We start from the raw sequence: 17,785 nt of genomic DNA, 5'->3' as shown, positions 1-17,785 counted from the left end.
TAGATTCAGAAACTGGATGTGCACCTGAAGTTTTTTTTTCCCCATACAATTTGACCCGCCCTAATATATATGTACAATATACCATCATATATGTACTATATATACCACCGAACTCTATGATTTTTTCAGACAACAATATATGCTATACACGTAAGCATTCGTTGAAATTTGAAGCCTCTAGCTCTTAAAATGGGGCAGTAATTACCAAAAGTTTCTTATCTGAACAATCGGTTGTGGCGGATATATGCTATATATATCACCAATCTCATCAATTTTTTAAGACAACAATTAGTGCAATATGGGAAAGCACATGGTGATGTTTGAAGCTTCAATCTGATAAATTGAGGAAGATATGACAAAAATCCTCTTTTTCTGAAAAATCGGTTGTATGGCGGATATATGTTATAGTGGTCCGATCCGGCCGGTTCGGACAAATGTCGAATCGGATACCTTAATACACCCTCCCGCCAAAATTTATCAAGATATCTCAAAAATTGAGGGACTAGTTGGCATACAAACATACAGACGGTTTGGCATTATTTTATTCGCGTATGACACCGAACACATCGTAGCAGTTTGGGAAGCTTCCCAGGGTTATGTACGTTATTCGTGTTAGGACCTAGAGCTGGATGGACGAGCTTTATTTGCAGAACGGCTCTTGAGGTAGTTCCGAGCAATGTGCCTTCTAAACGCCAATTGGTCGATAGTTTCGCTTGCTAAAGTAGTTTGCCGCCAAGCGTTATGTAAAGATAACTCACCACCACAATAGAACCGTCCATTTCGCTAACACCGTGCATGCCTTTATTGTAGTTTTGAATCAAATGTGGAATACTCACATCCAGTTTTTGTTTACTCTGTGTACACCAGCGTTTTACCTTTCGCATGGGTTCAATTGTATCAAAATTGGTTCCTATTGTGCATTCACCGTTATCTTTCAACCTGACCACCAGCGATTCATTCTTGGTATAGAAAGTGTAGTTAATCTTAGTTCTAGGCGATTTTTTCATGTCTTTCTCCTGCTAGTCAGACGGATTACAACTTCGTCTTTTGCTGGAAAAGGATTCCTTATCACTATCATTCAGAAACTTCATCAAAATCTGCATTATGATGCACTGCCGCGATAGCTTCAGGATGTCAGTTGGTAAAGCTGACATTTCCAAATCATCCTCATCACCTTCTTCGTCGAATAGCGTATCAGGACCTGGCAGCAATATAATAATATTATATTCATGGTCACTTTCTTCACCCACTAGATATAGGGTTCTCAGCTTTTTCAAACCCCAAATATCTAATTCCACTTTTGACCTTCCACATTTATTGTAGAGCGTAAGAGAGATAAAGTATTTCATAAATCTTGCAAATAACAAACAAATTTACACTCGCTGCACTTAATTAGATTAGCTATATATTCTTACTTTGTATTATTTATATTTATTTAAAATTTATTTAAAAAAAGGATATTTTTATGGAAACTCCAATATTTTAATGAGAAATTGTCAGTTTTTTTTCCAGTTCTAATGCAAAAATTGTATTTGCAAATATCAAATCTAGCATCAGCTACTATACCCATTTATCTGTAGTCTAAAGCAAAATGAAGACAATATTACAGGGTAACTGAATAGTTCAACAGTTTTTTGTAGAAGTCAAATCAAAGTTTTGAGCGTAGCTTGAATTGGTGTCGTTTTTATAGTACAGAGAGCGCGAGTAGGTTAATGCCGTTTTTGCTTTGAGGCTACACAAACATTTGTGTACTCACGTCTGAACTACAAGAAATTTTGCTGCTCGTCAAGTCTCATGCAGTAGAAAACATAAAAAGTGAAAAAAAAATAATTTTAAAAGAAGAAAATTTAAAAGTTTCTGTATTATGCGCGCAACATTGTTAAATATATTAAATTCAAGCATGCATGTGAAAAAAAGTTCAAAATATCAGGCCAGACGTGAGAGTATTCAATTTTGTAACGCGGAAAATGGACATTCAAAACTGATGCAGTTATACAAGTTGTTGTAGTGCGAACACCAGCTTCGCAGTTGATTAATTTTGGAAAAATTCTGCAGGCAAAGTGGTAAATGAAAAGGCACAAAGTGCGTGGACGTTCTACCAGGAACAGTAAAATTTAGTCGACAAACAAGATCAGGGAGTCCGTATCGCCCATAATGAGCTTATGAATGAACATTCCCCGAGTAAAGTTGTAAGATTTTTTAATGTTGGAAGATTAAGAAGGAGAAGTATATTTCTATATTGTGGCAAATGCACACTTGAATCCCAGTTAAGGCCACGTAATGCAAATATAATGAGTTGTTTCTGTACCGACTCAATACGCTTTATAAAGTTTTAATACCCTGGGCAACAGACACACGAAGAACACTCTAAGATTGGTCGTACCAACGATGTGTAGAGGGTCTTATTAAGATACGGATCATTCAACTCCTCACCCCATCGCTTCACGAATCCGAGTGTACCCGTTGCTTTGCTTACCATTGATGAAATATGTGTATTAAAAGTCAGTTTTGGATCAAAAAGAACGCCTAGATCAATTACAACAAATATACGCTCCAAAAACGTGATGTTTAACGTATAGGATGTCAAATTTCGCTTCACCGCATTGTGTATAAGTATATTTAAACTTGTTAAAACTATGTATTTTCATATGAACTTACACATGTACACACATGCTTACATACATATACGGTTTGTTTACACTCATTTCACTAGAAGCGCGGTCTCTTTGCAAGCAACCTAAAATTAAGTGAATTTTTAGCAGTTAATTTGCATGTAAATATGTATGCCTGTATGTACTAAAATCTCGGCATAAAAAATGTAGGTCCTGTTGTTATTGTTGCAATGTTAGTAGTGCTTCGCCCTGTTCAATGGGTGTGACCACTCACAAAATGTCATTACCATCTTAAGCGGGAGTCTAAAGAAACTAGCAGTTTCAACAGAATTGGACAAAAGGGATATTAGAAACGCAGGTTATACATAAAAACTGAAAAGATGGTTGGTGTCGTGTTGGAACACATCGCATGCAGAGGATATATTGCGTTTGTTTTTGTTGATTCTAGTCAAGTAAGAGTTTAGCCTATTACAGTATCAAGAAAGAAGTCGGCCCAGGGTGACTCGTGTCTTCCTTGGTAGACTACTTTCTTCTTATGAAGGGTAGTATAGTGTATGTTGATAACCGAGTTTATCGGGAGCATCCTACCAAAGGCGTTTACAGATTCTGTGTGGATTTTGCCTAAGGTATTCGTATGCTTGTCTGAATGAAATGGGTGTGAAGGTAGGTGTGAGATCTCATCACAGTGCTTACGGAATTGTTCGCTCTTGCCTCTTGCAGGCAGGGCTGGATCAAGCAGTTGTTTGCTATGCTGTCCAAGTTTGTGACAATTAAGCAAAAACTGCATGCTTAGCATTTCGTTGTACTCATAATTGTTGAGCTCTTTTACGTCACTATGTAAATGATGTTCAGGTGTCACAAGAGGGCAAACCTTGGGAGCAGGAGTTTTACAGCCTTTTCCAGTGTGTGTTTAAAAAAAAAGGAAACCAAACTGGTAAGGTGTAGCACATAGACAGCGACCAATTGCTTTATAAGTGGTAAGTAGCTTTTCTTTTATTTATATTCCTCAAGTGCTGGAAAGCGACTTGGGAATTTTATTGGGACATTGCGCTCTTGATATGATTTCGGTGGCATGCGCCTTGAAAATGAGAGTGTTATTGAATGTCACCTTTAAGATATTTGGTTGAACAATAGTCGAAAGCATAATACCATCGATGTGAATGTGCAATATTTTCGTGATCTGTTCCTTCCACGTCGTCAACTGAGTGGCCGCCGTTTTGTCGGTGATATTACCAAGTCGCACGAGGTGAAGAAACTAGAAATACTTGGAAGATAACTGTTTATTCTAAAAACTAATTTGCCTATAATGGACCAGATCGCGTTGCCATTATATTGCATTCATTAGCGCAGGAATCTCTCCTTTTGGTGGAGAAGAGAGCTTTGATATGTAGAAAATGAACAGAAGCCTGGACACGACACCAACCTGTGGTACCTCAATTAAATTTTCTAAGGCTTAGAAGTTTAGTTCCATAAATGTGTTTTGTCAAACTAGACAAGGACTTGAGGGTTATACACAGTTTACCGACACTCGCAGAGAGATTTCAGTCGTTTAGATGCTTTTCCAATTCGGCATATTGATGGTCATTTACCAGTCACATAATATTGAGGTTGAGATTCCTCATATGAGTGTCTCTAGGGTTGAGGTATTTCGCTAGAGCACGGCCCTTGCTAGGTTTTCGGCTTTAGCCGGAAAAAGAGGTATTATTACTACCTGATATCAATGTCGTCCTCTCCCATCAAGTTGGAACAAATATGAAATCTCTGCGAACCGTAACTCAGAGGGCGTTTACCACTTTCAAATTTTGAAAAATTCCGAATTCCGAAATTGTATATAGATAAAGTTATTTTGAACTGGCCGGTCCGTTAAGACCTCAAATATACTGAATTAGCGCATAGTCTTAACAGAAGTGAGGTCAACGGCCAAAACGAAGACCCTGTCAGAAACCACGTCTTACGTTATATAAAACTCCGTCTTCTGGGCAAATACTGAAGCTCTCTAGGACCTATGTCACTTGCTGCTTCTAGATCTGATAGCAGTGCAACTCCTAACGGCTGGAGATTAGCATCGTGGGTACAAAACGTGATCTTTGATTTCCTCCTCTAACTTTGTTATTCTAAGGTTGTAAGGCTTACACTTGATCTCTGATACTTTAAAGCATATCGCTTGGGTCCATTTCTCTAATGCTTGCTCGAACATTTGTAACTATTGCCTCCTATTGTGGTCGCCCAATTCAATTGGGACGTCTGCCAAGCAAAGTTCTAAGGATCCGATTTTTTTAGCTAGCCCAACCGCTTTATAATTCCCTTCAATTCTCATATGCCCTGGGATCTAATATATATGTATGCCTTTTCCATCTACATTCTCTTCAGGGATTGCCTACACTCTTACATACTTTTATATATTCTCATATATGGCGTCTACTCCAGCATGAAAAACAGTTCAGTAATCTGGCAGCTTTTTGCATCTATTTATTTCCTAATCAGCATAATATACTGCAGATCCCTCCCCTTTCAACACCTTGGATATATTGGTGAACACGTGTATGGCAGTGTTTGCTTTGCGTTAATCAGCCACCCCTTTTGTGGCTCTAAGAGCGCTGTCGAAACGCAGATACGTAATCAGGTAGTCTGTTTGTCCTGTAAATGATGATGCTATACCACTATGACCGCATGGTATGCGCTCAAGCTGTCAAGAGGCATTAAGTCTTGTTACAGTTATAGACGCTATGCTCTTCTGCACCAGGTCTTAAGTTGGAATGTGCAGACTGACATAGTGCTGCCGTGGGGAATCTTTTTCAGAGCTCTCATTATACTAAGCATTAACAGCGCACATACCTTCTCTCATTTTTTGGGGTACGTTCTTCTTTGAAATGCCATCCGTTCAGCAGTGACTCCGAAGTATAGGATGGACTTTACAATATTGGTTAGTATCAACCCGTCATTACATGGCCAGCTATATATATCCCGAAGTGCCCGATCTATCACAGAGCTAATTGTTGAAATCTTCCACTTGTACGCAGCTGCATCATCATATGCGTACGCCGTAAATTTGACTGCACCCACATCGAACCGCCAGAGCAGTTGAATTGGCGTCTCCACCACAGGTGAAAAAACTCACACGGCGGCGTTCTCCTGTTCACCGACTTCCTGGCCACATACTATCCACATCCATCTATAGGAATGGATATTAGTAAACGTTCCGACAATATCTTATAAGACTCCTAAGGCATACTTCTTATATTCCACAATTTTATCCATGTTAATTACCACCCTATGCCGTTCCGTGTCTAGCCTTTGGTGTACGAATTTTGAGTTTTTGAAAACATTTTTTCATCTGTTTGCACTCTACATAGACAATTATCAGCCTATCAGAGACTTTGAGCAGAAGTTATATTGGGTTGCTGGGTTTGTAGTGTTAGAGAAACTTATGACTGATCTTGCCCGCTCTTGGTAGGAAAATGATACGAGCAGTTCTGCAATAGTTGGGCACATAATTAGTCTTATGCACCCGTTAAGTATTGTTTGAAGCCATTCTAGGATGGCACTGCTTGTGATCTGTGGCATGACAGGAAATATACAATCGGGGCCTGACGACTTGTACTAAAAAAAGTTTTTACAGCCCATTCGATCTTAGTATCAGTCAGAAAGCCTGGTATTACCTGCTCCGCATCGACTCCCGATGTGAAATATGCATCAAGAAGTGACTCAAGGTACTCTTCACTACTAAGTGTGTATTTCCTATTCTATTTCTTTCTTAGTTCCTGGACTCTATAACCCCTAGCTAGGACTTTCCTTAACCGCGCTTTTTCGGTGGAGCACTCGAATTTTCCAATAGGTTCCCTTCGTGGATTTTGCATTTGAAACCCTCAAGAGATCACTTTACTCATCCCTGTGTGCTTTGTTTTTTTTCGACCTTTGCTAGCTTGAACAATATTTTTATTTGTCCTCAAAGAAGACTCAGCTAGTTTTGTGTTAGAAAGAAAGTGGAAATGGCTCCCTCTAAACAGCAAATGCGAGATTTTTTAATGCTTCTATATGTAACTCAAGTATATGAGTTGAGCTATGAGTTGCTATATCTTTTATTTAAGCTTTCTCATTTCGAGTGACCATTCTTTATAAAGCCACATACCCATTATTCATCTGAAGATCTCAGTTAGGCTTTAAGTTGATTTAGTTCCTTTTCGTTGCACATTTATTTATACAACAGTTCCATCATAAGTATTTGAAAGCTCTCGCTATATTGAGAGACTACCAACAAAGTTGCGAGTATAACTGCATCATTGTTTTTTGAAATTACACCGCCTTCTCCTTTTTTAGTGCATAATTACCCAGAGTACAATAAAATGTTGCACACAGAGCATTTAAGTCTTACTTATTGCCGTATTGTGTGTTGTACAAGAAATTTTATACTAATGCAAATACACAAGCAAATATGTTAAAATATATATATATATGTAGCTATGTATATCTATAGCAAATTTTTATTGCTCTTTAGCGGTGCAAGCCAGCATAGTACACAGACATTGTGGAGCAAAACGCTTTCATAAATTATTAAATATTTCGGTCATAGAGGGCAAAAACTGAGACAAACAAAAAACGATTTTACAATTGTTTGCGAAATCTAAGCGAAAAGTATTAAATTGTCTTGTGGGGAGGTGAAGTAATCAAAATGGAGGTATACTACTCCTTATGCTACAAAATTTCGAAAAATTTGCTGCGGCCATGGTATGCTTCAACGAAACGTAAAGTTTGTCTTATTTAAGAAAGATACATTCCGGGGACTGATAAAAAAGGACAACGGCGAATGGCCACATAGTAGCGAAGAGTCCCTTGAGGCGGTATTCAGCACACACTTCCTATCAGGAACATCTGTGCTCCAAATACGGAGCGAGCAGTGCCAGGACTGGTGACAAATACCAAAATTTTATGGACAATCCAGATGAACCGGATCGAGATAGGATACTCCCTGATATGTCGCAGATGGTAGGTGCAACGGTTGTAGAATTGCCTTAAAATTACTTGAAGGCTGTTAAAACAGTTCGACGTCCCGCAATATTTGCAAACGGCTCGAGTAGTCTTTATACCGAAAGTGGGACAAGTGGCCTTCTGACACCACATGTTTTTAAGATAGGCCTTATAGTAGCAGATGGATACGTGAGAGCTGCAAGAAGAAAGCGGTTGAATACATATTGTACTCGTGTCGTATGCTCGCCGGGTCAATGCTCCTCCTAGAAGGGGCGGCAAAGTTGGCAAATCTCGAGGAAGTTATTAAGCTAGGTACGAGAAAAATTCTACTTTTTTCCAAGAGAAGCAGTTATTCTATAAGATCATAAGTCGTGGTAAGGTATTGGGTTTTTTTCGTTTGTTCCTAAAAAAATCTTTAACGCTATAGACACATTCAAACTATGTGAGGTTTTTATTGACCGCACAGTTCAACCTTACATTGTTACCTGCATTCAAATGAGTTGATTTCTGTTTCAAACTCTAATAATAAAAACCTACAAACGACGTTGGTTACTGATGTATATTGATACGATTTTCCGTCCTCCCTTGTCAAATTTGGTTTCGAGGCAAGCCGGTTTCAGCGCTGTGCCATTATCAGTGTCGATATTCGTTCTGATCTGTTGTTATCGTTTGTCTTGTATTTACAGTTCGTACATGAGCAGGTATTGTCAAAATGGATGCTTGTGTATATTAATGTGTATGTTCTGTGTGTTCATTCAGAACCGAGGGTGTTTTTACTGATCGATTTATGTGGCTGACTGAGGCAGGTAAAAGTCCGTAATTCTAGTTGTTTGACCTTCTTTGTGGATTTCTTGCTTTAGTGCGTTTATTGTTTTGTGTTTATTTGTAGTTGTGTGTTTGTCTGTTGTACCCGTGTGATAACTTTGTTTCTTGCAAACAAGTTTTAAAGGCTCAAATATTGTGTTTATCTGTTCGTTTTTTATTCTACCATCGAATGTTTTCTGTTTGTAGATTTCTGTTTTCGAGTACGTTCAGACGGCGGCCTTTTGCTTGCATGTGAAGGACCCTAACTGTTTTATTGATGTTTGCTAGGGAACATTCATTTTCGACCATGTGATTCGCGAAGATGGACTCTGGTATAATGTTTGTATTCCGTATTTTTTTTTTGTAATCTCTAATGTGTTCTCTAGACTTCGTTATTATTTTCCGTCCTGTTTGTCATATGTAGCTGTGTTGGCATTCACAGGTTAGGTTGTATCCGCCGTGGCTGCTCAGCGGATCCTCTGAGTTAGTGTCAGTTCTTAGTTTTCACCCTAGATTGTTCGATGTTTTGAACGCTGTGTTAATGTTGTATTCTTTGGTTGGTTACTATGCAGAACATGTTTCTGAATCTTTAAATATTTATCAGCTATATTTTCCAGTCAGACGAGTTGAGACGATTTCATATAACCACGCCCCAGTTATAGAACTGCGTTCTCTATGAATTTAAGAGAGCATATTTTAAATTCATTTGGAAGAAATCCACTTGCGGAATAAATTTCTATTTTATATAGTATGAATACCACAAAATTTTTTGCCGACTCACTTGAATAACTCAGTAGACAAGCATTTAGATTTTAATTGGGCCCAAGTTTTGCCACAATCCACTAGGTGGCGCACGGAGCGAGATAAACAGAAAATAAGTTTTAAAATGGAAATTTTGCGATCGACTTTTAACTAACTTCTCGGTGATTCAGAGACTTGAAACTTAGCACATAGTTTGCGAGTCCATGGCAATACAATTCGTGGAAAACAAAATGCCGCCAGGTGGCAGACGAATCGAGATAAACGAAAATCTCTGAAAATCCCTAAAAAAACGCAGGGAATCTTGCGATCGATTTTTAAGTAACTTTCCGGTGAGCTAGAGACTTGAAACTAGGGCCGTGAGTCAGAACCCAGCGACCACTCAATATCTGATCCAAAAAATTTCGCTAGATGGCGCATGGATAGAGATATTAAGAAAATTAGTTTTGATTTGGGAATTTTGAAATCGATTTTTAACTAACTTCCTGGATATCTAGAGACTTGAAACCTGAAATATAGTTTAAAGCTCGGTGACAGTACAATGCTTGATTAAAAAATTTGAGCTACGAAACGCACAAGTCGAACTATTTAGAAGATTAGGCCATGCCTTCATGGCTAGCTTCCTGAGTGTTGTAGGCGTTGTAGAACTCCACCTCGTTGAAGGCCCAACTCAATCCACGTTCTTGCATACTTTTAGGCGTACGCGACTTTCACCACGATTCTTTTAGACTTTCAGGCGTATGCGAATTTCACCACGATTCTCAGCTGTTCAAATTAAGTAGCTGACAAACGATGTGGAATTCTCTTGATGCACATTCAGCAATGAAAATTCATAATTTTAAATCCAAATATTCTTTTACAAGAGCTCGTGTTGAAGTTTTTTAGTCAAAATTCAACAAGAATATATCTGTATTAAAAAAAAATTGCCTTCTATTTTTTGGTCCATTTTTATAAAGGCAGTCCTTAAAATTTTTTTACCATCTTTTCATGAATTTCAAGCATACGCAAATGTGTATTTATATACGGTGAGGACTACAACGTTGGAGGTCCCAACAACTCCTTTAGCAAGTCTTTCACTGACATGACAGAAAAGGTTGTACTACGTGTATTGCCTTGTCAGAACAGAAAACATACCGGCAGTAGACTGTGCGCCGTAAGAAACTAAAATAATAAGTATGTAAGTACATAGAGTGCAGGACATAACGATAACTTACTACTCCACTTTAATCTTATTGTTCCTTTTTTCTTGGTTTTGATTACTTTGTTTGAAACCGCATACCTTTTGTAGCTGAGGTTGTTGTCGTCATATGCATATAAGCATCAATGTATGTATGTATGTATATATATTATACATATCGTTAACTCCGATTATATACTTGCGCGCACTTTATCGATAATGTGAGGTCTTGAACGAACTCCACAGCGCCCTATCGTGTGGCTGAGTGGTTAGGGTGGTTCAACTACGCAGATCCGCCTCATAGGAAAACATCGAGATGTCGGTGATCATGGTGTTATCAGGCACCTGCCTCTGGAAAGACTTTCAGTCTGGCGTTATACTACATCCGAGCTTTTAGACACTGGTTCAATGGCGTTACCAAAGTAAAGGACGCTGCTGTGGTATTTTCCTCATATTTAATATAAGCCCGCTGAGCCCGCTTTGTTCAGGCAGGTGTTCGCAGGACCAAGGTTTACAACTCAAAATCTTTGCGGTAATGAAGAGAACGGGGTCGCAAGCCAAGAACACAAAGGGGAATGTTAACGAGCTCCGTCACAGAAATGCAGGTAAATCCAAACGAAGAAGTAGAGTAGAGAAGGGTGCGGAGCACAGAGAATAAGACACCTCCCATCCAACACTTGGGAATAGTGATCGAATCAACGCGTATGAGAGTGATTTCTTGAGGCCCATGAGGCGTTTGAAGTAGGCCGAAGGCAGTTCAAGAGTTTTACTGCCCGAATCTCGGCCCTGCAACCGGTACGAGAAGGAGGAGGATTCGAGCAACAGATCGAGGAGGCGAAATTTAGCAGATATGACCCATCTCCAGAACCGCGGGGCAGGCCAGCTGCATAAACAAGCCATGTGGGAGAACGCGAAAAATGTTATTTTCCACCAATCGACGTTGAAGGAAAAATAAGCCAAAATGGTTATTTTCAGACTTCGGCTTTCTCTGAGGAGCCAAAGGGAGGTAACACTAAGACTCCGGATGTGCCCGAAAGGATGACTGATGTGGCAAAGCAGTCATTGAGTCTCGCGCTGATTAATCGTAGTCATCGTTTCGTACAGTTATCCACTTAAAGGAGGAGATCTGTAGAAAAGATATTATTAGATTAATGCTAAAGATGATATGCGAAGAACCACGTAAGTTCCTTACAACCACTGATTCGACTATGGATGGAGGAGATTTCCAAGATGATAGCGTGCGATGCGGTCTTTCAATGGATAGGGAAAGTTGTTTCAAAGCTCCAAAGGCAAGGTTCGATATCGCGGATTAAGCTAGTGGTAGAGCGCAGACTACCTTTATACCAAAACTCAAATTATGGATAGCAAGCGTGATGAAGTCGGAGGATGGTTGAACTGGCCGGTCCATGAGGATCTCACATAGACTGAATGGCTCCGTAATGTTCGGTGATACTCTGTATCTTCCGCAGAGTCAGAATCCGACACAGGATTCGGAGGTACTTACGTTGGAAGGTGAGTTCTACCTCTTCAAAATAAACAAACAGGTGGAGAATATGTTGAACTTGAAGCTTGGGAGTATTTCCTGGGGCACAGGTGAAATCTATTTGCGACTCAGGAGAATAAGTCCTAGGGTTAGCAATCCTAATATGCTAGAAGCAGACTAGGCTGAAAAGACTTCGAAAGTCTTAAAAGAAGAGGATACTAGGAGTGAGGGGACATCACGACGTAGGTGCTCTACGGTGACAAAAAGCCAACTGGTGCTGCGAGGATTACAGATAAGCCTCCTATTTAGAGGAAGGTTTCATGTGGTCATAATAAATCGTTCCCGAGATGACCGGGCTAGTACCTTATTGTTGTTCGTTACCGGAATGTACAGGATCTGCATACGGAAAGGATCACCAACATCGATAACAATCCCCAAGGCCTTCGGGGAGTGTCCTTATCGCTACAACTACAACAACCTTACATATGTTCGTCCATCTAGCAACATTTACCTCTTAATGTGATATATCACGGTAAGATTGGAGGGTCTTTAATAGGCCATGCTACTCCGGTCATGCCTATATCAGCTTCAGCATCCCCCAAAAGGAGATAGCGAATAAAGGAACCTTTAGAAATACTGGGACAATGAACTCGACGAAATTCTAGAACTGGGACAACGAGGTTGCCAATATAGGGAATCTGGGGATGATTTCTTACCAAAGATGCTTATGGCTGCTTATCCCCTCGAAAATTTAGAGGAAAAGCAAAGCCGTCATGGTGGATCACGGAGCTGACTCTGCTAAGATGACAAGTAAAAAAATTGTTACGCTGGCAAAGGTCGCGGAAAGCGAAGTGTTCAGGGAGGATTATAGGGATCTGTGGAAAGTTTTCAAGCGTGAAATTTCCAGGTCAAAGAGGGTCTCATGGAAAACCTCTTTGCGGATATTGAAAAAAAATTCAATAAAATTCCCCTTTACTACATGAAAGTTGTCGGACACGTACCAAAACTATCGTTCCAAGAAATGGGCACTAAGGTTAGGTTAGGTTAAGAGTGCGTACGTGGATATTACCCACACTTCCACATAGGTATAGGAGGCATATTTGTCCATTGTGAGTACCCTCAGTAAGTACAGGGTGGCGGCACATTCATTTAACCCCATTACCTCCTAGTGGTCCTCAACGAACCACTTGCTTTCCCTGATGAACCCAAGAAGAAGCAAGACGTCTACTTTCCCAACCTCTGACAGGCTGTCGGAGAACCGTGATCCCAGAAATCTTTGAAGCGCCGGACATCGGAAGTGAAAGTGGTATATCGACTACTCTCCCTCCTCATCCTGACAGCTTTTGCAGAGGGAGCTTATTGGTATTCGCCGCCGTGGGAGCATTGGTACAATGACCTGTGATGACACTCGTAAGTACCCTAACCATAGATTTGTTGAGTTTGAGAAGGAAGCTGGTATCTTTCCTATCCAAGCATGGCCATAAGAACCTTGAGACGTCGCAGTCCACCCTTTTGGTCCATAGCAAGTCCGTTGCCCAGTTCTCATATTCCTCGATTCTCTCCATGAGACTCAGCGGTTCACTTATGTTTAAGTCGGAACCTTTTCTAGCCATCTCATTCGCGGGTTAATTCCTTTGGGCACTTAACATCAGTTGATTTCCTCAATATGAGTTGGTTCGCCACATGTGAATTTACGGTGCATTTTTTTGTAATTTTGTTTTCACAACAGAACGATATGGAATTAAACTTAATTAAATCAAACCGGATTAAGTTAATTAGCTTGCATGCGGTTAAAACAATTAAATTAGTGACAGCATATTGAAGTCTTGCATATTTTAAACTGCATAACAAATTATAGCTGAACTATACTGATTTCTTTGCCTACCTCAAGGGATATCTAACTTGATAAAATGTGTAAATTGAGATATGCACGACATGTACATACATATTCCTGTCTGTAAGAGGCTTAACCTTCAACTGTTTATGACATTTCGTGGGCAAAGAATATTGCTTATACAATAAATATCATCAAAGGATAGGATAGAGCATTTAATCATGGCAGACGTACACGTATGTACAAAGGAAATAGACTGCCAAAAATGTTGTTCGAGTTGTTACGAACTTTCATAGTAGTAGCGTTCAAAGTGCAATAATTAGTGTACAATGTGAGCAATCTCATAATAAACGCTTATAGTGAAATCAGAAATGGACAAAAAAGTGTATGTTTATAATGTTCTAGTAGCGGTGATAAAGGTTGCAACGGCGACTATAAAATCTTGCTGCCGAAATGAGGCGTCATTTTAAGAAGTATAAGGTACATCCTAGAGCAGAGTACGCAGCGCTGCTGTAGGTTAGGTGAGATTAGAGTAGCCACCGGTGCGAGCACCAGTGCACTTAGGTCCATACGAACCTGTTCTAAATTCCGACTCGTCTTGAAAAATAAAACGAGGCTGATTCCGAGTCGATTTCGAATCGTTTTCATTTCGAGTCGATAATCAAGCGAAAAAGCTGTTTTTATTTATTTTGGTTTTAGTTAAATTAAAATTGTGCAAACATTTGAACAAAATGCCAACACCAATGGTTTTCGGAAATGCAGAGGCAAGAAGACGTGCAATTGTGCATAAAAATGGCAACAATCGATCGATCGAAATTGAGAACACTTCGGTTTCCTTTCGACCAGAATCGCTTTGTTTAGCTTGGGAAATTTTTTATAGGAATTTTCAAATTAAGATTTGTTATACTAAATAAACAAATAGTCCAGCAAAAAGGTGTTATAAATCTTCCAAATAAAATGAATAATTTAATAAAACTTATTTGTGGGAAAAATAATGTAATTATCTGTGCTTTAAGGCTAATTACTTTCGATTTCGACTGCTCAGAGGAAAAACTTTTAAAATCGACCAAGTCTGGTCGGAAACGATATTCAGAACACAAATCCATTTCGATTCCGAAAAAATAGTCGGAATCTAAAACCAGAATAGGCCCAATAAAGTCCAGTTGTGATATCACGTGTGTATTTTCTCCACTCAAACCAACAGGTCGATTCAGCAAATCTCAGTAATTTCTAAGGTGCGCAATCAGCCAATCACAAAGATAGTCGAAGAAGGGAGATGCAAGAAATTTCTTCCAGTTGTGACAAAAGGAACGCCAATCGCAGAGGAAGTACTTAACTGTATCAAGCTCCTCATCGTTTCTACAGCTATTTCCCTACTTCCTGGAGGAAGCAGACTTCTCGTGCAATTCGCAGCCCATTCAGACCACACGAGCTTAGTGTGATAGCAGAATTCAAGACTACTCCATTTCACATCCGCTTCCCTAAAGAAAATTCCCTACATAATAAGCCTATAGGTAGCGAGCGGCATGCCCAATCCCTTAAAGTACGAAAAAAGCGGAACGGATGTGCACATCTTGCAAATTCGTTATCCATATTATAACCCGGTGTATCCGAATGTCCAGTCGTGCATACCATACCTGAACCTACAATGACCGATCAAGGCACCTTTAATGCTGCTTGGCTTTCAGAATAAATACTAATTTTGTTACATCGGTAAACAGCCTTCTCAGCTGATCAACGGCCTCGTTAATTGCAGTGACTTTCATCTGAAAGACACTGCAATGATCGGGTAGGCTAAATAATAGATTCCACCCCAACTGAGGTGCAAAGAAACAGCTTCCCACCTTATAATCTAGTTTGGAGTCTTCAGTATGTGTATATATGAAGCCCATGGTCAAGGTCAGGCGGCTTCTTCAATCTAAAATCCCTGTCCGGAATGAAAACGTAGTACTTCATATCGAAAAAACAGTCGGAGCGCAATAGTCCGACAAAGGTGAATCCAGTTTCTAAGGAACGGCTGCATGGCCATTCGCATGTCTTTCCAGCCGTATAGCTCTCGCAGTCTCATATCAGGAAAGGTCGCGCATTGCTTGGCCATTTGATCTATTGGCAAGACATTAAAAGCGCTGCTGTATAATTTCTCACTTTAACTTTTTGCTGTGTAAATACCTGTGCATTCAACGTAGGCAGGTAACGTTTGTATCAACAGTAAATGTATCGTTGTGTGTATTGCCACAACTGCTAGCGGCATGCTACATGTTGTTATATAAAATTGTGTAGCAGTTTTTCTGTTATTTATTCCCATTGTAGCCCTTTTATTGTTTTTGTTTGGGTTTTTTCCCTAGTTAATATAGGTTTTATTGCGTTTTTGTTTTTGCGCTATATGCATATGTGTGTTTATTCATAACATTTGTTTTTGCATTGTTTATTGCGGGTATCAGAGAAAATTTTGTTTATCCAAAAACTTAGCTATTTTTTTTTTGTATATTGGCCTGCAAATTTTCTCCCATTTTTACTTGACAGGCAATGAATTAATTTGAGTGGAACGATACTCAGTTGAAGTGCTGTCTTTTCGTCTTTTTCTGGATCTACTCTGATCATAATTTTTTCGTTAGTTAGTTTTTTGTTTTGATTGTTTGATTTGACCGACAGTTGTAATTAATACATTTTTCTTTCAATTTTTTAACCGCAATGCAGTAAATTATACGCAAACGAAAATCTGATTAGCAATATATGATAGTGGCTTACCAACACAGGTTTATTTATGTATGTATATATGGGTCACTCCCAAACAAAGTCTACATGGGACGCAGTTTTTTCCTGTTTTGGGTTTGCTTCTATATTCTTTGGTATTGAAGAAAGCGTATAATAGCAACAGTTTTTAATTATAATATGATACATTTTCCTAAAACCAGAAGCAAATAAGTATTTATATCTAACATACTTTTGGAGAAATTTATTTAAAAGCAGAAATCGCATTTAACGGTTAGCCGGAAAAAGAAGTTTGGTTAATCACGGATAACAACCGATATCACAGAACAAAAAAGAAATTTCGCGGTGATATATGTTTGTGTTTCAATTGTTAATTTCAATTAATAATTCGGCGGCCACCGTGGTGTGATGGTAGCGTGCTCCGCCTACCACACCGAATGCCATGGGTTCACACCCCGGGCAAAGCAACATCAAAATTTTAGAAATAAGGTTTTTCAATTAGAAGAAAATTTTTCTAAGCGGGGTCGCCCCTCGGCAGTGTTTGGCAAGCACTCCGAGTGTATTTCTGCCATGAAAAGCTCTCAGTGAAAACTCATCTGCCTCGCAGATGTCGTTCAGAGTCGGCATAAAACAAGTAGGTCCGGTCCAGCCAATTTGTAGGAAAAATTAAAAAGGAGCACGACGCAAATTGGAAGAGAAGCTCGGCCTAAACCCTCTTCGGAGATCATCGCGCCTTACATTTATTTTTTTTTTTTTATAAACCTAACATTAAGTTATTATAACGGTCTGCAAATACTTGTTATTACAAAAAATTAAAACCAGCAAAACCATACTACGTTCCGATCGTGTATTTTTGGGGTCATACAACGGCCTATTTATAATCATATCTGGGCCCGTATTACGTGTTACGATCGGTGATTGAAAACCATTTTGTCTCAAGCAATAACTATGCAACTGTCAAACTTTTTTTTTTTAATTATAATAAAGAATGGATCTAACGAGTACTACTTGTCGCTCGTTCAAATATGCCATTATTAATCCGATCTACCTTTCAAGAGCTATTGTGATTTAAAAAATGAGTTTCAATCACGAATCGTAACACGTAATACGGGCCCTGAATTTTTCGCTGATAATACTGGAAGCATTTTAAAGACTTTTTTATTGCGATTTGAGATCATTCCGTGACTATTTTAAGATTATTTCCTCATTATTTTGAATTTTTTAGGTACCATTTGGGACTATTTTGGGAATATGTGGGACTAATTTGATATGATCTTAGAATCATTTCTTAGGAATTTCGAGATAGTTTTCGGATAGAGCTAGCGCGTATTTCTTGACAATTCCGCTACTATTTTGGAATAATTTAGGAGGGTTCAAAAAAATTCAATTTACAAATACGAGAAGTTATGTGGCTTTTACTGTTATCGGATTGGCATATT

Source organism: Eurosta solidaginis, chromosome 5 (assembly GCF_040869045.1).
Source record: "Eurosta solidaginis isolate ZX-2024a chromosome 5, ASM4086904v1, whole genome shotgun sequence".
Taxonomy (NCBI): Eukaryota; Metazoa; Arthropoda; class Insecta; order Diptera; family Tephritidae; genus Eurosta; species Eurosta solidaginis.
This window is presented reverse-complemented; position numbering follows the sequence as displayed.